The following is a 16,657-nucleotide window of genomic DNA, read 5'->3' on the forward strand; positions in this document are numbered from 1 at the left end:
GTCAAGGCCACTTAAACAAGAATCAGAATGAGGTTTAATATCACTGGCATATGACATGAAATTTGTTGTTTTGCAGCAGCAGTACAATGCAATACATGATAATAAAACTGTAAATGACAGTAAAAGTATGTATATGATATTAAAATGTTTAAATAAATAGTGCAAAAAGAGAAAAAGAATAGTGAGGTAGTATTCATTGTCTATTCAGAAATTGGATGGTAGAGTGGATAAAGCTGTTCCTAAATTGTTGAGTGTGTGTCTTCAGATCCCTGTACCTCCTCCCTGATGGTAGCAATGAGAACAGGGCATGTCCTGGGTGATGAGGGTCCTTAATGATGGATGCCACCTTTTTGAGGCATCACCCCTTGAAGGTGTCCTAGGTGCTGGGGAGACAGGTCTCCATGATGGAACTGATTGAATTTACAACTTTCTGTAGCTTGATTTGATCCTGTGCAGTGGTCCCTCCATACCAGAATGTGATGCAGCTATTTAGAATGCTCTCTACAATACACCTGCAGAAATTTACGAGTCTTTGCTGACAGACCACATCTCCTCAAACTCCTAATGACATATAGCTGCTGTTGTGCCTTCTTTGTAACTGCATTGATATATTGGGCCCAGGATAAATCCTCAGAGATGAAAGAAATCACAAAGAAATCACATATCTTTTCATTCTGCTGTTGGTTCCGAACAACAACTGAACCTCTTGATCATGTTTGCAATGCATTTATGTATTGAGTAGCTGTCACATGATTGACTGATTATCAATATCAGAATCAGGTTTATTATTACCAGCATGTGACGTGAAATTTGTTAACTTAGCAGCAGCAGTTCAATGCAATACATAATATGGAAGAAAAAAAACAAAGTGAAATAAAAATAGTAATAAATAAGTAAATCAGTTACAATATACATATTGAATAGATTAAAATTGTGTAAAAAAACAGAAATAATATATATTTAAAAAGTGAGATAGTGTCCAAGGATTCAATGTCCATTTAGGAATCGGATGACAGAGGAGAAGAAGCTGTTCCTGAATCGCTGAGTATGTGCCTTCAGTACCTTTTATCTGATATTAACAGTGAGAAAAGAGCATGCCCTGGGTGCTGGATGCTGCCTTTCTGAGACACTGCTCCTTGAAGATGTCCTGTGTACCTTGTAGGTTACTACCCAAGATGGACCAACTAAATTTACAACCCTCTGCGGCTTCTTTTGGTCCTGTGCAGTAGCTCCCCCCGCCAGCCCATACCAGATAGTATTGCAGCCTGTCAGAATGCTCTCCATGGTACATCCAAAGAAGTTTTTGAGTGTATTTGTTGACATACCAAATCTCTTCAGACTCCTAATGAAGTATAGCCACTGTCTTGCCTTCTTTATAACTACATCGATATGTTGGGACCAGGTTAGATTCTCAGAGATCTTGACACGCAGGAACCTGAAACTGCTCACTCTCTCCATTTCTGATCCCTCTGAGGACTAGTATGTGTTCCTTCATCTTACCCTTCCTGAAATCCACAATCAGCTCTTTTGTCTTCCTGATGTTAAGTGCCAGGTTGTTACTGCAAAACCACTCCATTAGTTGGCATATCTCACTCCTGTATGCCCTCTCGTCACCATCTGAGATTCTACCAACAATGGTTGTATCGTCAGCAAATTTATAGATGGTATTTGAGCTACACCCAGCCACACAGTCATGGGTATATAGATAGTAGAGCAGTGGACTAATACACACTCCTGAGGTGCACCAGAGTTGATCGTCAGCAGGGAGGAGATGTTATCACCAATCCGCATAGATTATGATCTCCCAGTTAGGTAGTCGAGGATCCAATTGCAGAGAGAGGTACATAGGTGTTAGTGTTGTCCAGGTGGTCTAAAGCCATGTGAAAAGCCATTGTGATTGCATCTGCCATTGACCTATTGTGGCGATAGGAGTTCAGTCTAGTCAAGACTAACTTCTCAAAGCATTTCATCACTGTAGATGTGAGTGCTACCGGGTGATAGTCATTAAGGCAGCTCACATTATTCTTAGACACTGGTGTTACCTTTTTGAAACAAGAGGGAACTTCCGCCCATAGTGATGAGAGGTTGAAAATGTCCTTGAATACTCCCTCCAGTTAGTTGGCACGTTTTCAGAGCCTTACCAAGTACTCCATGGGGACCTTCCACCTTGTGAGCATGTCACAATAGTGTTGTTATTCTGTCAGAGCTTCATGTCAACAGTTCCATTTTGAATGCAGCAGATATATGAGAGTAGATTTCAACCTATTCTGATTTGATATACATTCAGTGGCCACTTTATTAGATACCTCCTGTAACTCATAAAGTGGTCTTTGAGTGTATGTTTGTGGTCTTCTGCTGCATCCACTTCAAGGTTCGACATGCTGTATGCTTAGAGATGCTCTTCTGCACATCACTGATGTAATGTGTAGTTACTTGAGTTACTGTCAACCTCCTGTCATCTTGAACCAGTTAGGCCATTCTCCTCTGACCTCTCCCATTAACAAGGTGCTTTCATCCACAGAACTCTCTTTAAAAACAGCCTGACATGGGCCACTGAGGCAGAGATCACAGGGTCATCAGGTACAGCAGGGATCTTCACAGCTGTAGGTATTTACATTAATGAGCAGGTGTACAGATGTACCTAATAAAGTGGTCACTGAGTGTATTTCAAAGCAAAATAATTTTAAAAGGCAACAAAAACTTTATTATATATATAAAAATTTAACAAGTACAGATTTAGCTTATTAACATTTTTTCAATTTTCATGAATGAAAATTCTGAGATTTCATTACAGCTTCTCTGGACACAAATAAAGCATTATAAATGGTCTTAGCTTCAGCCAAATAGCAAGCTATATATTAGTTGATGAAGATCCTTCACTCTTATATTTTGAATGCAATTGCTGGAAGGAAAGTGTGTGAAATCCTCCATATAGTAATAATTAAGTTCTGTTGAAAAAATATTGATCAGAATTATGTTTAATATTTTGATGTTTAAATAATGATACCCAGAGTAAGCCAATTCAACACTTCTCTATCCCCGTTCTTGTAGAGTTGATGTAAGAAAAAGCTCTGTGTAACTACATCAGTCACAGAGCTTAACACTGAATTCCGAAAAACACCAGTAAGGAACTTCAGTTCCCCAAACAATTGCCGCTTGCCTTGCTACAGGTTTGTGCTGTATTTTCAAAAGTTTACTTCTCCGATGTTTGTCTGCTAAGAACATGGAAGTAATCATCATATACAGACCTTTATACAGACAGTTATAAAGACCTTTGGCCCAATTTGTTCCTGCCTACCAAGGTGCTGACTTAAATGTATTTTCCAGCATTTGGCCCATAATCCTACCAATTACTTGTCTGAACATGGAGGATATGATTCAACTTTATGATATATTGGTTAATTTGCAGCTGGAGAACCATATGCAGTCCTGATGACTACAATATGGGATGGATGTGAGTGCACTGAAGTGTGTTAAGAGAAGATTCAACAATATGTTGCCTAGAATAGACAATGAGCAGAGACTGGTGGGGTGGGCTTTTTTCCCACAGCGTGGAGGAGACCCTTGAGTGGAATTAACGGATGTACTTTAAATTATGTAGGAACATTGACAGGATAAATTAGGAAATCTTTTTTCCTTTGCAAAGGCATCTAAAGCTAGATGCCATAAGTTTAGAAGATTTAGAAGGGATTTGTGGAAGACTTTTTTACACCAAGTGGGTGTTTGGAATCTGCAGGTGCCCTGCCTCACATCATTTAAAAACTATCTAAAGATGAGTGTTCAATTACTGAAGTATACAGGCTCTGGACCAAGAGCTGGTAAGTGTGATTTGTACAGATTGGTAATTGATGGTGCCCTTAGACATGGTGTGCTAGAAGTCCTGCACCTGCGCTGAATGATTCTATCATTCTGTTCAGTCACTGCATGCTGCTTTATGACAAATTTAATTTTAATAATCTTATTCCTACTGGATTGTTTGGAGTTTATTTGTTTATTTAGAGATACAGCATGGCATCAGGCCCTTCCAGCCCAATGCTCCCGTACCCATTGTGACCAATTAACTCACCAACTGGTACATTTTTGGAATGTGGGAGGAAACCCACATAGTCATGGAGAGGATGTACAAACTCCTTACAGACAGCAGTGGGAATCGAACCCTGATCACTAGTACTGGAATCGTGTTACACTAACTGCTACACTCCCATGCCAACAAGAAGAGCATGGGTGAAAGGGTACCTTATCAAGTATGTCATTCAGTTAGGCATGTATAGACATAAATTGGAAAGGTTTGGATATAATAAACTGGAATAGCATCTGAAGTTAGTTCCCTTATTGAGTCTTGTCATATTTAATCTACACAGTGCTTTAATTCATTGCCCTCAGCATTCTTAGCTAACAAACTCTTTTATTCAATCTTGAAAGCTCTGATTGTTCCAACAATGAATGCAATACAGTGACAGTTTCCGCTGACAACTCTTTCTGCGATATGCTTCCCAACTTCCTTATTTATGTTGGATTTTCGAAGTTTTAAAGGGTTTACATAAACTTTGAAGAAAAGGAAGGTTATTCAATTATATAACACCTTCATCTATATCAGAATTTGGTTTAATACACTGGCATATGTCGCGAAATTTGTTGTTATGTGGCAGCAGTACATTGCAATACACAAAAATAAAAAAAACTATGAATTACAGTCAGGTTTATTTATATATTTATATAAATTAAGTAGTGCAAAAAGAGAAAAAAATAAGTAGTGAGGTAGTGTTCATGGGTTTAATGTCCATTCAGAAATCTGATGGCAGAGAGAAAAAGGCTGTTCCTGAATCACTAAGTGTACCTGTACCTCCTCCCTGATGGTAGCAATGAGAAAAGATCATGTCCTGGGTGATGAGGGAGCTTAATGATGGACGCTGCCTTTCTGAGGCATCGCTCCTTGAAGATGTCCAGGATGCTGGGGAAGCTAGTGCCCATGATGGAGCAGACTGAGTTTACAACTTTCTGCAGCTTCTTTTGATCCCGTACAATGGCCCCTCCATACCAGACAATAATGTAACCAGTCAGAATGCTGTCCATGTTACATCTGTAGAAATTTGCAAGTGACTTCAGTGACGTGCCAAATCTCCTCAAACTCCTGCTGAAATATAGCTGCTGTCATGCCTTCTTTGTAACTGCAATGATATGCTGGACCCAAGGTAGATCCTTGGAGATGCAGACACCCAGACACTTGAAATTGGGTCACTCTTTCCACTTCTGATCCCTCTATGAGGACTGCTGTGTACCCACCTTTCATCATTTTGAGATGCCTCAAAGTATGTTACAGCATACCCAATAATGTCTTTTTTCATTAATTACCAAGTTCTCCTCTGAACACAGCGGTCTGCTGGACTATTTCAGAAGATAATTAAAAAACAACATTGGTGGGTCAGGATCTTAAGTTCAACAGACTCAAAAATTCTGTTCCTGTTGGAGTTTTTTAACTGTTTATTATGGTCACCAATGTTTTACTCCAGATTTTATTTAATTATTTGACTGGAAATTCTCCAACTGCAGAGATGGAATTCAAACTCATGTTTTTTTCCAGACTAATCCAGTAACTTAATTTGCAAACTTGTCAGAATTGTAACTCAGGAAATAATACAATCACTACCTTTCCACAATTACTTCATTACAATTTATTTAAAAATATATTTAAATCATATGCTAAAAAAAAACTCTTGTTCTCCCAATTTATCTCATCATGGCCTTTGTGCTTTATTTGTCTACCTCCTCTGCCCTTTCTCAGTAACTGTAACGCAAATTCTGCAATTGGATTTTTTTTTACTTTCTCAATGCCCTTTTGTATGGAATGATCTGTTTGGATAGTATGGAAACAAAAGATTTTCACTGCATCACAGCACACGTGACAATAAATAAATAACTCATTCTAATTCCAATTTAAAAATGTGGATTGATGAATGTACTACTTCAAAGTAGTAACATCTATACATGGGAACACCTACAATGTTGAATTCCCTCACTACAGCAATGGAACATCAGCCTTTGACTCTCAGTTTCAGGAGGTGGACTTGAACATCTAAACAAATGACAGAGGTGAAGTTCAAGTTTAATTATCATTCAACCACACATGAAAACCCATGAATACAGCCGAATGGTACAGTGTTCCTCCAGGATCAAAGTGCAGAACACAGGACCGACAATCACACACAGCATAAGGCATATATAGCACACATAAGATAGCAGTGAGTAAACTGTCACACAAAAATACATAATATAGCTCAAGTCCCTGAGTGTCATGTCCTGTAATTTGCTGCAGCATGGATGTTGTCAGCAAGAACGAGCCTTCAGCCTGTGCACACACAATCCAATTTATGTTCTATTGAGCGAACATTGGAGGGTAGCACCAATGGGAGGGGCTGGCCTCCAATCCAGCGCAGACACTACTAACTGAGCCATAGATAAGTCTCTGTACATTCCACTGAAATATTATGATTCAAGCTCCATTAATCACTAAGCATGATGAATAATATACATTGCTTGGCATCATTATTTACATTTCAGTTACCTGAGGGGAATAACAAGAACCATGGTCTATCAAGAAAGAAATATAGCCATTCAAAAATATGCCATCTCATTCCCACTGACGATTTCACCTGTAGTTATTCCTCAAATAAAATATATTTATAATCTCTTACTCTTTTAATTCTCTATTGCGGTTTGTAACAGGCCAAATTGAAAAGGAACAATCCACAAGGGTACTTTTCATAAATTCTCACAAAGAATTCCGATAAAGCAAAATAAAGTATTTAATTTATTAAAAAGGTAGTCTCATGCACTATTATTTCAATTTATCATGTATGAACGACAATGAAGAGTTAGAGATACTAGCCCTTTCATCATGTCAGCAGGGTGCACCTGGTAGTGTTCCTGGTGCTCTATCATAAGGTCAGGAGACGAACCAATGGTTTTGCACACTGTAACACACCTCAAGGAGATCTGTGATTTTTTTTTGTGAGAATGATATAATGGTCTTTTGGAGGTCACCTGATGTAATTTTCCCGCCGATGTGAGGTCACGTGATGACATGTGCACCATGGGTATATAAGGGAAGACCTAAGATGACGCAGTTAGTTTTTAGTTTTCCAGCTAGAATGTTGATGTGTCTCCGTTTCTGTTGCGTATTTGTTTTTATGACGCAGTTTCATTTTTAAAACAGAGTGTTGCATTCTGTTGCAAGGTGCAATAGTGCTGGACTGGAAATTTTTGCTAGATGTGTTGATGTACCTTATTCCAGCAGTAGTACGGGAGAGTGAAGACTTTATCGAAATACAGGACCCAAAGGATTGAGAGGAGTCGGTATCGTTCGGCAGTTTAACAAAGGATCGACCTTATTGAGTCCTCGTTGAAGGAGTAGTGACCTGCATCAAAGATAACTCTTACCAAAAGAGAAAAGAGTTCATGCAAGGTGCTCTCTAGAATTTAGGGTCAGTTGTTTTAAATTGTCTATTTCCCGCATCATGAATCCTTTGGACAGAACCAACAGGAAAGTCTTCAGAGAAGTCTCTCCCAATTGAACGTATAAATCTTTTGGACTTTCGAATTTACCATTTTAAGAGCTATATCTGACTTCACCGCTTTAAGAACTGTTTTCACATTTAACGCTTTAAGAACCAGTGCCAAGTGACAATTTGTCGAACAGCTGCATAGCGGTTAACTTCCGGTTAAGGTTTTCATTTGTTTTTTTTATTGTTTATCCGTGTTTAATAAATGTTTGGTTGTTTTTATATAACCTGTCTCAATTGATATTCATTGTTGCTGGTTACGTAACAACACATGAACTAGTCTAACACTAAGTGAGTGTGTGAAGTAACTCATTCTGATCACATATTAAACTATTCACTTCTCTTGAAGGGTGAGATGCAAGTTAATATCCCTTTATGCAGCGAAGGGAGCTTTTGAGGGTGCTGTGACACGGAGGGAAGCTGAAATTTCTATTTTAAAAATAAGTCAATCACATGCAATAGAATTATGCATGTAGTTACAAATGATTTTATCAACGACAATCCTATTACAATTCAATGTAATTCACAGTGTACCAAATAATAAAAATGATAACGCTCTATGAAAATAAAACACAACCTTCTCAATGATGTTCTGGTACAAGAATATTTCCAGCCCTTCACTAATTTTTGTTTTATGTACATGCAGTTTGACAATGACACCCTCAGCTGAACAATCAACAAGAAATCAAATTATGGTTTTTCAGCCCTGCATCATATTGGGAAAAAAATGCCTATCAGTCTTAGTACAAAAAATGGGTAGGATTTCTGCAACTACCATTAAAGCAATTATTTTTAAACAAGAAGGTAGATCATCCTCTAATAGATTTTCTGTTTAACTTGCTCTCCTTATATGGCAATCAGTCTCAGCTTTGTTATATTAACCCACCCATTATTCCTTTCACGTTGACTGTCCTCTGCGATGATGCTACCCTGATGTGAGAAGAGGAACATATGCAGAGCATAACATAGAACAAACTTATAGTGTGGAAGAGAATTCTTAGCCAAAATGAACACCATGAAATGTAATTGAAAGATTTTTAAAAATGACTATTTTGCCATTAACACCTATCACATGGACAATTATTTCACAAATGGATGTTTGTAACTTAATGTACACATAGTGAGTTTCAGATTCCAACTGGGCATAATGCTTAATCTTGCCGACAGGGAGCACAGCAAAGGTTGACGTAATTTTTTTTTACACACTTCAGTCTGCGGCATCATGTAGAGACATTCAAGAGTAGAAATCTCCTACCTGCAAATATATGAATGATTTCAATGGATTGCAGTAACAGAACTATCAGCTCTTTTCCAATTCCAAATATATTCACAAATAACCCTGTTTGCTTTGCCATTAATAAACCTGTACATAATAAACAGCCATAGTTTGCAGCTATTTATCGTTATTCATATCATCTTTGCCAGATATTTTATTGGTTACATTATGTCTCTTTCAGACATTGTTCTCAATTAAAATCTTGAAGCCACTGTGTAAAAGAAGTCACTAATACTTAGTTCGCCCCAAAATGCAATTTTATCCTCTGTGGAAACAAAGTACCAATAAACATGTCACAAATATTTTCCTCTTCCTACCTCCTTGCTAAAGCCTAGTAATTTGAAAAAGGTAACGAGAATTAATTCCTTAATGTAAAAATGTTGAATATAATCTATCTCATCCAAGGCAATATTGTTTGACGAACCTTTATCTAGCCCAGTGGAAATCACATTCACTGGAGACACAAGGTTTCCTACTGATTTGCTTGAAAGTTAGAATGGTTAACATTTTAAATACTTCCAGTTATCTATTTAAAAATAGGGAAAATTAAAGGTATTCAAAGTTAATTTTCAGATATGTGGCTGGTTTCACTCCATGAGTGCAGTGTGACCAAATTAAAAGACTAAATTAGTTCTATACATTTTATATCTAAGTTTGTTAATTTACTAATTGTTCAATTAAATGAACGACCCAGTCTCTGTAGCCTTGACTGCTATATAGGTCATCTAAAATAATAACCTCCTAACCTGCTACCACTAACAGAAGCTGTCTAAATACATTCAGAACATGCACTAGGTTAGTATTCAGATTGTACTTGAACACAGAGTCAAGGGAAGGAAGATTTGTTGCCTAATTTAAAACTATGCAGATACAAATTGCAGTTGTGTTAGACTGCAACTAATAGTTCAGTCTGGAAAAATGCCGCCAAACAAAATATAAAGCTTATTAAAACGCTGCAACATTAACACAAATAAAACCACATCTATAAAATAAGGCTATATTGTTTGGCATGGTGATTGCTAAGAAGTTAATCCTGCAAATGTGGAAAATGGACTCTGTGCCTACGTATGATCTGTGGCTGAGAGAACTGGCAAATACTTTACATTTGGAGAGACAGACTATGTAATGAGGATAGAGGGGACATCTTTGAAAGGATATGGGGCCCTGTATTGGACTTTCTTACGGGGTGAGGACTGAGATTTTTGGTGTGGTGCACCTCTGCTGTGTATGTTTACTTTTGCCTTTATATTTTTCTCCCTTTTGCTGCTCAATGTTTAATTAGATTTTGTTAAGGTTTTTTTGTAGATGTGCTTTTTTTTGTTTTATTTTTTTGTTGGTAATTTAAAAAAAATATAAAAAATGTGAATTAAATGTCAATTTTAAATGTGCAGACTACAGCATTTCTGGAGCTTGATATGATGGTTGTAGAGAATTCACTGTTGGTCTGGTTCGGAAATCTTTCTTCAATTGGCAAACAAATTGATGAACCTATGAGGGCTGACTAAAATTCACACTGCACATCAAGGAAAGGATGCTTTATGTGATCTCAAGTCATAGTGCTGTTGGAGGAATCATGTATGGGATAACTGTGTGAAAAATTAATACACATTCAGATACAATTGTAATAGGAGCGTATGACTGCTTAGCAGCCTCCCTGCCCTGATCATAGGTTGTGGCATGATTGACAACACCTTCCTCTTCAATCATTGTTTAGGTGACTGACATGGAACCAAATGCCTTGCTTACCTATCAATTGGCAGGAGTTACAAATATTCTAATTATAGTGATCAATGGAATTATCACTGCTAATATTGTTCTGGGGGGTTTGCTTGCATTTTGGGTTGAGACTTTTCATCAGCCCAGTGAAAGGTTTCCTTCAACAGATGCTGCCTGAACCTCTGAGTTTTTCCAGCATCTTGTTGGTTGCTGCATACAATCTTATACTTTGTCTGTGATTCTGGTGGCCCAGTAATCTACCCTTGTCTCCTTCCTATGACCCAGCAACAGGCTGTTTCTCATTCCACCATTGTAAGCACAGTGGAAGTGGATGCTAATAATTCCAGGATCTCTTACTAATTGTCAATCACCAGACATTCCAAACCCAAAAGGGCACAAGGTTTCCCTAAGTAAATATTGGCAAGAGTGAAGTAGTTTTTAAGCTGCTGCCACTTCTGTTCCCTAGTTGCCTCTCCCCATCCATCCAATACACTAGGAACTCTCCAAGGCTGAATCCGACTCTTCACAGTCAAGGTGCCAAATCTGATCTTCAGGTTGATTCTGTGTCATCACTAATGCTGCATATTCCACTTCTTAAGTGCAACGGGGTGATGTCTTTACTGAAGTCCCCAGCCATACCTGCACCTCTGCTCTCAACCAATTTCAGTTCAGTCCTGTCCTGGAGCCTGTGTTCCACCTCCTGTAAAACCTACAACCCCACAAACCTATGCTGCCCGGACCTAACCTCCTCTAACTCCCACTCACCCTGCCGCTGACTCGCTGGCTCAGACCTGAAAAATCAATAGTCCATTTTCCCCTACAGATGCTGTCTGATCCACTGAGTAAATTCAGTTGCTTGTATTTTGCTCCAGGTTCCAGTATTTGCCTTCTCTTTTGTCTCCACTGGGTCCTGGTTATGGGACACTTTGTCCTTATTAACTGGACCCTCCATAATTCCCCGTGGCCATCAACAGAAAACCAACGTGGCTCCAGTTAGGCTTCTTAAGCAATCCTGAAGTAAACAGTTCACCACCCCTGCCCACTGCCAAAACTCCATCATTTACAACTGCCACCACCCTTGGAATGTCTTTACAACCCATCTGGTTGAGACGCTTTGTTTCAGATGTTATTGGATGAGACTCCTGCCGGATGCCTTGGAATCTGTTGTGACCATGTTAAGTTCAAAGTTCATAAAAAGCTTTATTATCAAAGTACGTATACATTATCATATACCACCTTGGGATTCATTTTCTTGCAGGTATTCACAGTAGAACAAGAAATACGATAGTGTCATCGAAAATCTATGTACAAAGACTGACAAGCAATCAATGTGCAAAAGAAGACAAACGGAATAAATGCAACAATAATAAATAGATAGAAGGGTAAATAAATAAATAGTGGCACAGGAGGTGGTGGTTCGCACACAGCTTTACAGTACAAGCCACCGCTGCCGCAGCTGCCTGTAAGGAGTTTTTCACTTTCTCCCTGTGGCAGTGTCAGTTGCCTCTCGGTGCTCCGGTCCCCCCCACCCCCATAGTCCAAAGGTCAGCTGGTTGGTCATTGGTCATTGTAAGTTGTCCCCTGATTAGGCAAACATTAAATTGGGCATTGCTGGGGTGGGGTGGCTCCATCGGTTGGAAGGGCCTGTTCCCTACTGTATCCCAAGAAAACAAAAAAAAATAACATTGAGAATGTGAGTTGCAGAGTTATTGAAAGTGAGTCCAGAGGTTGTGTCAGTGATCATTTTAGTGTTAAGGTGAGTAAAGTTATCTACAATGCAAGTTGCACACAGACAACGCATCCTAACAACCCCAATCTGGATCCTCATCACAGTTTAATACCTATTCCCATCACGATAGTGATCAAACCCGCCTCTAATGCAAACCAAAGATTTACACCTACATCTATCGAAAATTGGTGTTGGCGGCACTTCGAGGCGGGGGGTGGGGGGGAGTGGTTGAGAGTGAGAGCAAGGTGCGGCGAGGCAAATATCATCCAACGCAAAGCCACATGCAGGGGTGCGGATTTGGAGGGAGGTGCCGGGCATGGAAGAAGAAACCGCACTTTCCACAGTACACCTCTAACAATTTGTTCGCCAGATTAGCCTCCATGTCACAACAAGCAAAATATTTTACACAGTGTGGTATATTTTCTTCAGCGGGGATTCAGATCTCAGAGCAGATCACAACCGACGCGGAATTCATGAGGATCCAAATTTGTGAATTTTCAAAACTGTGCATATTAATAAAGGATTTCAAAAACGCATAATAAATTTATCTCCTTGTTTCTACGATTCTACTAGCAGCAGAAAGTTGTCAATTCAGCCAGCACAATCCCGGGCACTAGCCTCCCCAGCACGGAGGGCACATCCGAATGGCGACATCCATCTTCAATTACCCCCATCACCCAGGACATGCCCTCCTCTCATTTCTACCATCAAGGAAGAGGTACGATAGCCTGAAGACAAGCACTCAACATTTCAGTAAAAACTTCTCCGCCATCAGATTTCTGAATGTGTAACGAACCTATGAATCTAGTTATTTTTCCGCTCCTTTTATACTAATTATTAAATTTATTATATATGTGGTAATTTATAGATTTTATAATTTATGTATTGCAATGCACTGCTATCGCAAAACAACAATTTTCACGACATATGCTAGTAATTTTAATTCTGAATTAGATTAACTTGAAATTATCCACGACCGAGTTAAGTCAAGTTACTTTAGAATGGAATCAAGTAAAACTGACTGTAAGAAAGTGGCGGTGCCAAGCGAAACAGCAGTGAGCAGTAAGGTATTTTGTAACTCCCACTGATATTTCGCAAAGTCAAATATAATTGATAATGTGCGTGTTTTAAACTGGAATTCACACCCCCGGCGAATTAACGCGATCCACGTTGGGGTTAACATCTTGCCCTCGAGTCAAAGGGTAAGCGATATCTCGGACGCGTTGAATTTGCGCGGGTCCTGGCACAATGCGCGAATGGTCAAACGTAGCCGTGACTCCCAGTCGCTATTATCTCTGCAAAATCAAAGCCCTCTATCCTTGGACCAAACCCAAGGGGTGGTCAAAGCACTCCCTACATCAAATTTCCGCAGTCTTATGCAATAAGGGGGAACGAATCAGTCTCGACGTTGTTTTAAATTACTGGGGTGACCAGAGATAACGGCACCAAACTGAAAACACAAAACGCGTATCTTGGCGGGATTGTAAAACAATTACCACGAAAGAAGATTAAACTCGCACCAGCTGCACCGTGTGTGCACACTGGCGAATTCTGCGTGGAATACTTGAGAGATGCGAACAGCCACCTTTGGCAGACGGTGGTGCTGTTTCGTGGGTTTAAGTTGGAAGCTTTAAAATCCCCTCGTTACCGTCTTTTTAAGCACTGCTTAAACCCACAAGAGCAGAAGTTGTTCATTTTTCAAAGTCTGCTTCCGCCAATTCCGTTACTAGATAAATCAAAACAACACTCTTATCTCTGAATCTATAAACTCCACATATCTACCGAGTACGATTGGCCGCTAAATCTCCACCCCGTCTCAAATTAACCTTTACATGAAAGTGGGGGCAGATCCAATCTTTTCTTTATTTTCAAATCGCAAGTCTGTTTTCTCTCCGTGGCAGTTCTAAAGATATAACTAACAGCGCGAACAAAACCCTCTGTACCTGGACGCACATGGGAGTAATCCTGTACACAGGACCACGAGGAGAGCTTGAAGCAGTTTGGGAAAAGAACCATAATTGACAGAGAACAATAAAATAGATTTGCCCCAAACTGACCTGAAAGGGGTCAGATTGCAGTTACTCTGACGGCTTTACACCAAATGGCCCTGACCAAATCTCAGTGCCAGGTCCGCTCATCAAATAGCCCCAATATGCAGTATTCCACGCTGGGAGAGTATAGTACTCACTTAATCCTCGTTGCGTTGTGAAATGGGTAGTCTAATCCCGCTGCGCTGATTCGACTCACGGTTAACGTGCCTCAGGGTGGCTTTTTTGCAGAATATAAAATGCCCTAGCGAAGGAAAGGTGTGGGGCTCGGTAGAGTTGGCAGCCCTGTTGGGAAAGGTGAGAGGCGCCGAGTGGTTTAGTGGCAGGCGAGACACCGACCCTGGTGTCCGCGAGGTGCCACATGGATAGCGCGGAACCCGCACGCTTCACCCGCAGTTTGCTAGTGCAACTGGGGAGAGAGGCAGTTCACACACACCCGGAGCGAGTCTGAGAGAAATAGCGCAGAGTGACGGAGAGCGGAGGATCAGCGGAGATGGGAGGGGAGGTTTCGCCACACACACACACACACACACACACACACACACACACACACACACACACACACATACACACACACACTCTCACACACACACATACACACTCCCTCTCTCACACACACACATGCACACACTCTCTCTCACACACACACACTTTCACATACACATACACACACACACATGCATATACACTATCATAAACACACACTCACTCTGACACACACATACTCACACACTTTCTCTCTCACGCACACACATACACACACACTCACACACACACACTCACTCTCTCTCACACACATACTCACATACACATACACACTCTCACACATGCATATACGCTATCATAAACACATACTCTGACACACACATACTCACCCACTTTCTCTCTCTCTCACGCACACACATACACACACACACACACACACACACACACACACACACACACACACACACACAGCACTGGAGGAATACGGGAGGCTTCACCACACAATCTTCATTAGGAAATCATTCAACAAACTCCTCTATATCTAAGTCCCCGCCCCATACTGGATCTTTTACCTTACCAAATTTCTTAAGATATCCAAGTTTGAGCCAGCTCTCTCTTTTGTTTCTTGGCACTAGACAGTTCAAAGTTCAAGTTCAACGTAAATTTATTTTCGAAGTACGTATGTGTCACCATATACAACCCTAAGATTCATTTTCTTACGGACATACGCAATAAATACAAGAATTAGAATAGAATCAATGAAAGACTACACCCACCAGGTCAAACAACTGGAATGCAAAAGGCAACAAACTGCAAATAAAAAAGAAAGAAAATTATAAATAATAATAACCAAAAAAAGCAAAAAACATCAAGAACATGGATGAGGAGTCTTTGAAAGTGAGTCCATAGGCTGTGGGAACAATTCAGTGATTCCCTTCTGGTTCAAGGGCCTGATAGTTGAGGGGTAATAACTGTTGCTGAAGCCGGTGGTGTGGGTCCTGCGCTCCTGTACCTCCTTCCAGATGGCTGCAGCGAGAAGGAAGCGTGACTTGAGTGATGGGGATTCCTGACGATGGATGCTGCTTTCCTGCAACAACGCTTCGTGTAGATATACTCAATGGTCGGGAGGGCTTTATGCACGATGGACTGAGCAATAGCCACTACTTTTTGAAGGATTTTCCATTCAGACAGGAATGTGTGTCCCCTGTAACTTACTGCCGCATGAGAACAGGAACTGGAGTAGGCCACTCAGCCCTTCAATTCTGCCTGACCATTCCATATGGTCAAACCTAATCTGCCCCTGCCTCCTCTTTTCTGTTCCAGTTACCCATTGCCCTCAATAATGATGATGGAGCACCACTGCAACCTTTGGCCCATCTTGTCCATGCCAAAATATTATTCTGCCTAGACCCATTGACATGCACCCTCCACACCCATGACCCTCATTTAGGCCTCTCTTAATATATCTCCACTTTCCATTATATCAGTGATTTAGGGTCTCTAACTCCTTGGCACAGCTAACTCCAGAGATTCAGTACACTCTGCAAGAAGAAATTTTTACATGCCTTGGTTTTAATTGATAGCCCTCTATATTCTTTATATTGTCAGATTGTCTCCTTGTTTGAGACTCTCCCACTAATGGAAACACCATGTTATGTCCCCTTAAGATACAAGATGTTTCAATAAAATTACTAGTCATTCTAATCTGTAACAAATAGCTATACAATTGCTTCAGCTTGTGATAGGATAACACTTTGAGAGGCTTTATCTGTTGTCAGGAAGAGATTCACCACAAACTCTGCACTGGCATTAGATTCAACACACTCAGTATTGGAGTAGGTTA

General features: G+C 40.1%; 1 protein-coding gene across 1 annotated transcript in view; it reads right to left on the reverse strand.

Annotated features, from left to right (window-relative positions):
• LOC140211208 (caM kinase-like vesicle-associated protein) overlaps window positions 1–14,725 on the reverse strand; it is a 232,373-nt gene extending 217,648 nt beyond the window's left edge. Inside the window, exon 1 of the mRNA XM_072280809.1 lies at window positions 14,469–14,725. The gene's annotated coding sequence lies outside the window, so the exon portion shown is untranslated. The remainder of the gene's footprint in view (window positions 1–14,468) is intronic.
• Window positions 14,726–16,657: the final 1,932 nt, after the last annotated feature.

Source organism: Mobula birostris, chromosome 16 (assembly GCF_030028105.1).
Source record: "Mobula birostris isolate sMobBir1 chromosome 16, sMobBir1.hap1, whole genome shotgun sequence".
NCBI classification, from domain to species: domain Eukaryota; kingdom Metazoa; phylum Chordata; class Chondrichthyes; order Myliobatiformes; family Myliobatidae; genus Mobula; species Mobula birostris.